Source organism: Ricinus communis, chromosome 3 (genome assembly GCF_019578655.1).
Source record: "Ricinus communis isolate WT05 ecotype wild-type chromosome 3, ASM1957865v1, whole genome shotgun sequence".
Lineage (NCBI taxonomy): Eukaryota > Viridiplantae > Streptophyta > Magnoliopsida > Malpighiales > Euphorbiaceae > Ricinus > Ricinus communis.
The window spans coordinates 1,244,665-1,251,716 of NC_063258.1; the positions used below are offsets into that span (position 1 = coordinate 1,244,665).

General features: G+C 30.8%; 1 pseudogene; it reads right to left on the reverse strand.

The window, feature by feature from the left end:
* Nucleotides 1-826: 826 nt before the first annotated feature.
* Nucleotides 827-927, reverse strand: LOC112536756 (annotated as a pseudogene).
* Between the last annotated feature and the right edge of the window lie 6,125 nt (nucleotides 928-7,052).

Genomic DNA, 7,052 nt, shown 5'->3' on the forward strand with positions numbered 1-7,052 from the left:
CCCGGATCTCTAATATTCTAAATTTTGATAATCAACTTATTTTATTGCTTTCTTTACTTTTTAGTAATTTCCATTTTAGATCTTCCAAATTATTTTACACAGTTCTTGGACTCATATATTAGAGTTATTCTCATGGGATCGATCTTAATTTTATAATTCTATCCTATAATTGCCTCGTGCATTTGCAGGTGAGGATTTAAGCAATCAAGTTTTTGGCACCATTACTGGGATAACAACTAATCATCTATTCAGGATTGTGTGTTTTTTAGTTGTTTTCATTTTCTTTTTTATTATTTATCTTTCTCTTGATATTTGATAGGTAGTTTATGCATGAGAAGATCTAATAATGAGCGCAACCAACAATTGTCCTATTCGATCTAGAGATCGAAAAGACGTGCAAGGCTAACAAGAAGAATAAAAAAGAACATATGACAAATGAGAGGAATGCAGTTGTGGCTGTAGAGGAGAATATCTCTAGGCTTAAGGATATCTAAAGGCCTAAGATGAATGCAAACCCGTCTTGCATTCAACTATCTACAAATGCCATGAATTTTGAGCTGAAGACTATTCACTTGACAATGCAGCCATATTTTAAAGGAGTGGAAATTAAAGACCCATTATCATTCTTGAAAATTTTTTGTAGTGTGGTGCAGGTTTTCCCTATTGGGAATCTAAATGAAAGAGAGACAAAGAGAAAGTATTTTCCATACTGTATGAAGAACTTTGCTAGGACATTGTTGCTGAATTTGCTTGAAAGGTCCTTTGAGATAAGGTGTATGATGCTTTTATAATGAAATACTATTCACCTTAGAAAACCTTGGATTATAGGTCTAGAATTTGCAACTTCACTTAAAAGGAAGGAGAATCTTTCTATGAATCTTAGGAAAGATTCAAGGTTTATGTGATTCAATGCCCACATCACAACTTCCCTCTTACTCTTTTATTGCAATTATGTTATGAGGGACTGACTACAAACTGTCAAACCTTGGTTGACACTGCTTGTGGTACGTATTATGAAGACAAGATTGGTGAAGAAGTACAATAAATTTATGAGAGTTTAGCAATGAATTCTCAATAAAAGTTCATTGGAGGAAGGAAGGGAATTTATAAGATTAATGCCTAGAGTGATATGACAATGCAAGTAGTTATTTTTATCAAGCAAGTGAAGCTGTTGTTGAGTAAAGACACTTCCAATAGGGAAGCTTGTGCCTATTGTGGTGTATGGACACTTGTGTAATGTATGTATGTATGTTAATATGCCAATAGCTACATATGAAAGGTTGAATTGCATGGGAACTTAGGAGCAACAAAAAAATAACCCCTTTTTAAACACTTACAATCCATATTGGAAAAATCACCTAAACCTTTCTTGAAGAGACCATGGAGCTGCAAAGCCTATGGGGTCACCTCGATTCCAATAGTAGAGATATAATCAACAATGAGCCTTTAATAGAAAAAGCCATCATTAGAAGACATGATGATGCAATATATAGCTTCTCAAGATACTACATTGAAGAAACTTGATGCAAAGATTGATCAAGTTGTGCAAATTGAAATACCTTATAATAACTAAGAGGGGGTGTGAATTGATTGTTTACAAAAATCAATTCTAATTAAGAACTTTTACTTTGAAAAATTTGAGCATTAAAACCAATATTAGCATAAGCAATTAATCAAAGTAATTGAATAATTCTTGATAAAAATGCAAGAATAAATCACCACATATAACAAGCATAAATATAAAAAATATAAGAGCGTAGGAAAGAGAGATTCAAACACAAGATTTATAGTGGTTCAGCCAATTCCTTGCCTACATCCACTCCTCAAACTTGACTTTAGATTTCCACCATCAATGATCCTTTTATGGGTGCAAGATCAAACCCGAGTGTTTTCAAGCTCACACTCAAACTTTTTACCAGTATTTTGATGGTTAACACTCAAAAGTGGTTTTCTATGGCTAACACTCAAACCTTTACACTTAAGTGTTTTCATATGGCTAACACTCAAATACAAGTGGTTTTCTATGGCTAACACTCAAACCTTCACATCCAAGTATTTTCTTATGGCTAATACTAAAACCTAAGTATTTTTCTATGGCTAACGCTCAAGCCTTTAAACCCAAGTGTTTTCAAGGTACACATTTAAACCTTTTCAAATGTTCTATAGCTCATACGCAAACCCTTATAATAAAGAATAATTTAGAGAAGAAAGAAATCAAGTTCGCTCTTACAAATATAGCTCAATACTAAAAGGTAGAGTGAACTTATAACCCTTACACAAAAGTGTTTCAACCTTGCAAGTGAAGAATAAGAGGGTTTGTGATGAATTCTATACTCAAAGATATATGGAGATGTTTCCCAATTTGATCTTTGTAGAGCTTAAGAATCTTTAATTTCATATTCCAAATGAGTATTTATAGTGTCTTTCCTCCATATAGCTATTACAAAAGTTGGTTAGATCAATTATTCTTTTACAGCAATAAAATTATCATTAAATATACTGTCAGTGCGAATTTCATAGTCAAAAAATCCTTGTCGTGGTCGCACAAAATATGACCATTAGAGAGTTATGGTCGCGATATAGGTCGCAATCTCTATTGGATTGTTTTTTTGCTCTTTTTTTCGATCTCAATTTTTATGCCGTGAGTGGAATTACTTCTAAATTTAATATCTTGAGCTCTACAATTGAACCATTTTTCTTGTTCGAAAATTTCATCACTCTACTACAACTTTGTAGTTTAGAGTAATTGCAAAAATAGTCTTCATACTCCAAAAAATCAAAACATTTGGTTGCTCATCTAGATAACACAATTTGGACATGCTTTAGTATTTTGACTGTTGCGCTTTCTGTACACCTCGGATTGATGTAAAACATTTTGCATATGAAACTAAGCTTACAGAGCTATAAATCTGGATAAAGGCATATTAAAAATCCTCTTGTAGCAATAATGCTACTAATTCTAATTGACCTCATCTACTGTAATCCAAACTGATAGCTTAAGTATAATTCACTCAAAAATTTGAAAATCCACTTTATAGCTCCAAAAACTATTCCAATTTTTGTTCTTGAAACTAGACTGATATAGCTATCCATCCATGTATGGTTTGCCCTCATAAATTCTTCCAAATAGTACATTTTAGTTTTCAAACTTCAGCTAACTTATTTTATTTAATGGAGATCATTCTTGTCCACATGAGTTGCTTGACTCCACATGCTCTTTGCATTGCCCTTATATGCTCTATCACTTTTTCCACCTTTATTACTTCATGATTTTAGTTTGATTTTCATATTGACTCAAGTATTCAAGTCATTGACTCTTGAAACCATCTTCACACATATGCCTTCATTTTTATTTATATACATCAATGATAATTAAAGATTGCCTACTAAGGACAATAACTCTAAACAAGATTGTTAGTAGTAATAATGTTTTGCATCATCACAGGCACATATGAAATCTTGGGGTTAACAATATTCCTCCTTCTGATGCTGATGAATCAAAATAATTCTCCTCCTTTTTGTAGTCATTCAAAAAGAATTATTCACATAAAGTGTATATATCGTAAATGCAAGAGATTAAATAAATGTATGAAATCAAAAGATACACTTATCCTTCTTCTTTTTTTTTTAGCTTGAAAATGTTCACTATACGTTGACTCCCTTTTAAAAAGGTAATATATGCATAACCAAGTAAACGCCCCCTCAAACCATTAACTCTTTAGCAAATAAGAATTTAAGTTTACTTAATATAAAGACTTACACACAACTCATGAGGCTTATTGAAGAGTGAAGAGTAAATACTACTTGAGAATAACATTGCAACTACACTTCCATTAGCAAATTTCTTTGATACTAAGATCAATTGAATCTCCTTAAACACATTAGAGAGTTGTAAATAATTAATTCTTTAACTTTGGTTGTTGTTCTTTGTATGCTTTACTCTTTATATTCTTTAAGAGTTCTTGAGTATTTTCTTTTTGAGATCACTTTCTATTTCATTTATATTGCCTACAAAAAATAGAAGCACAAATAGCTACCTTTCAAAGAGTAAGGGGGTTAGCTTAATCAAGAGTAAAATGTATTCATCTCAAGAGTAAAATTGACTTTTCATCAATTCAAGGACAAAGAATATTTTGAAATCTTTGAGGGCACGAAAATGGATGCTCAAGCTATTTTAATCAAAGTATACTTCCCTTTTGCTTTTCAACTTGAACATTATCAACATGCGTACTCCACCTTAAAGCATGCATCTTAATTTGCATTCATGATTTCTCAAACTTAGCTTATGTCACCCTTTTTATTGAGTATGATGCAAGAGTATTTTCCTTAAAATATATCTAAAAGAATCCACAAGTTTGGTACTTTTTAACTTATGGATCCTTAAGGATTAGTATCCACAAGATAACAAAGAATTCTCTATGATGGTACTAATTGTTGAATGAATATAGCTTGTATTAAATCAAAAGATTAAGTGCATAATCCAAAAAATTATTACACATCAAATTATGCAAAATTTTAAGGTTCATACATCAACAAATATAATGTATGCATAATAAACCATGTTAAGCATATTATACACATGCATATTCAATAAATAATGTCTCGTAAACACATAAAAAGGACATATAATGAAAATTAAGGCTAAAGTTTAGGAGTACCCATCTTTCCTTAATTTTCTTGATTTTGTGTTGTTGATGAGTTCTATTTTGCCAATATATTTTGAGAGACTTCACATTTTTTCTTCATTGTACACTCCCAATTTGGCTCCTTTTTTTATGGCAATCTCCTTATGAGCTCTTCCATCTTCACTCTCCAAATAAGATGGCCTTTCTACTCTTTTGAGTTTCAATTGCCCGCCATTTCTATTATAATATTTTGGAGTTTGCTTCCAATTGCAATAGTTAGGGCTTTGGTTATTACCAATTTGTTCACTTCCTCCAAGTCTTCTTTTTCTTGTATCTTGCATCCAATAAAAAGAACAAGGTTCTCTAGGTACTCATTTTTCTTTGGATCCTTGATTATTAGTCTTAGCAATCCAAGCATCTTGGTTTTGGATTGATTCCTCTTGAAAGTACAATCATAAGCAAAATGACCATTTCTATTATAATAAGAGCAATATCCAATAAATATTCTAGCATGTGATGAATGGACATGTTTTCTAATTTTACAATTGGATGACTTATGTCCATATATGTTGCTAGAGCAATAATATCCATCAAATTTATGTACAATGCCATGTTTACTATTCATAAAAGATTTGTGTCTATATGCATAATTGTGATTATGCCTAAAATGATCATGTTTAGCATGAGATACTTTAGTAACATATACTTATGTGCTAGTTGATGCATAGTCATTTGAGGAGTGAGATGCTTTCACAAACTTGGTCTTGTGTGTGCTAGGTGAAGCATCATTATAGCCTAATCTTTGTCTTATGCAAGACGATCTTTGAGAACCTAGCAAAGCATCAAGAGTTTCTTTTCCTTTAGTAAATTTTGAAAGTGATGATTTCAAATCAATAATCTCATTTTTAAGAACTTCATTTTTCTTTTTAAGATTTTCATTTACTTTCAAAATCTTATTAACATTTTGGGACTTTATCAAAAGCTCATCATTTTTTATTTCTAACACATCTTGGGTGGAAATGAGAGAAAGGATTTTATCTTTCAAACATTTATTTTCTTCTCTGAAAGCTCCATTCTTATTCTTCATAATCTCATTGCTTTTCAAGATATTTTCAAAATCAAGTGATTTCTTCGAAAGCTCTTTGGTTTGCTCTTCCAAAGTAATTTGTCTTGAGATCAAAGATGAATTTTTTTAAAAAGTTTTATTTTTTATTTTCTAAATATCTAATTTTAATTTTGAAAATTTTATTTTCCTTTATTAGCTTCTTAAGAGTTTCTTGCATACATTGTAATGTATCTAACAACTCACTATAAGAAGGATCATCATCAACAACAATATCATCATCATCATCATCATCATCATCATCATCATCATCATCATTAATATCAAATTTATAAGGACTTGATGTTATCTCATCATCTTGTTCTATGGAGTACTTGCTTATTTTGCCATAGCTTGAATATGTTGAAATTGAGCATTTTAGATTTCTTTTTCTTCTTGATTGTGTCTTCTCATCCTCTTTAAGAGAAATTAAGCATGTGTGATCATCCATTGAGCAATCTTGAAGGATCTTTTTATTCTTGTCTTCTTGTCATTTGATTTCCTTTACAAGTTCGTTATATTTACATATAGTGCATGTAGTGCTAGTACTGTAAATAGAATTAAGACAATCCCAAATATTCTTAGCACTAAAACATGATGCAATTTTTTTATAAGTAATTTCATTAAAAGAATTTCTTAAACTTCTCATGGATTTGATGTTTAACATAAATAGTTGTTCATCACAAGTATGCCATTGAATTTTGTATTTTCTAAACTAAATACCAACTTCTACAATATTCTATAAAGTAATATTAACACTTATTAGAAAATCTTTCATACTTTGTTTCCAAAACTAAAAATTGATACCATTAAAGAATGGAGGTCTGTTTATTGGAAACTCTTCTTTTGAAATAAAGCCATTTGAGGTTGTCATGTATCAACTCTTAGATAGTTAACTCTTTTATCAAGAGCACCAGCACTGATACTAATTGAAACACCTTATGGAAACTAAGAGGGGGTGAATTGATTGTTTACAAAAATAAATTCTAACTAAAAACTTTTACTTTGAAGAACTTGTGTATTAAAACCAATACTAACAGAAGCAATTAATCAAAGTAATTGAATAATTCTCAAGCAAGAATAAATTGCCACATATAGCAAGCATAAATATAACAAATATAAAAGTGTAGGAAATAGAAATTCAAATATAAGATTTATAGTGGTTCATCCAACTCCTTGCCTGCATCCACTGCTCAAGCTTCACTTGAGATTTTCATTATCAATAATCTTTTTATGGATGCAAGATCAAACCCAAGAGCTTTCAAGCTCATACTCAAACTTCTTACAAGTGTTTTTCTATGGCTAAGACTCAAACCTTCAAACCT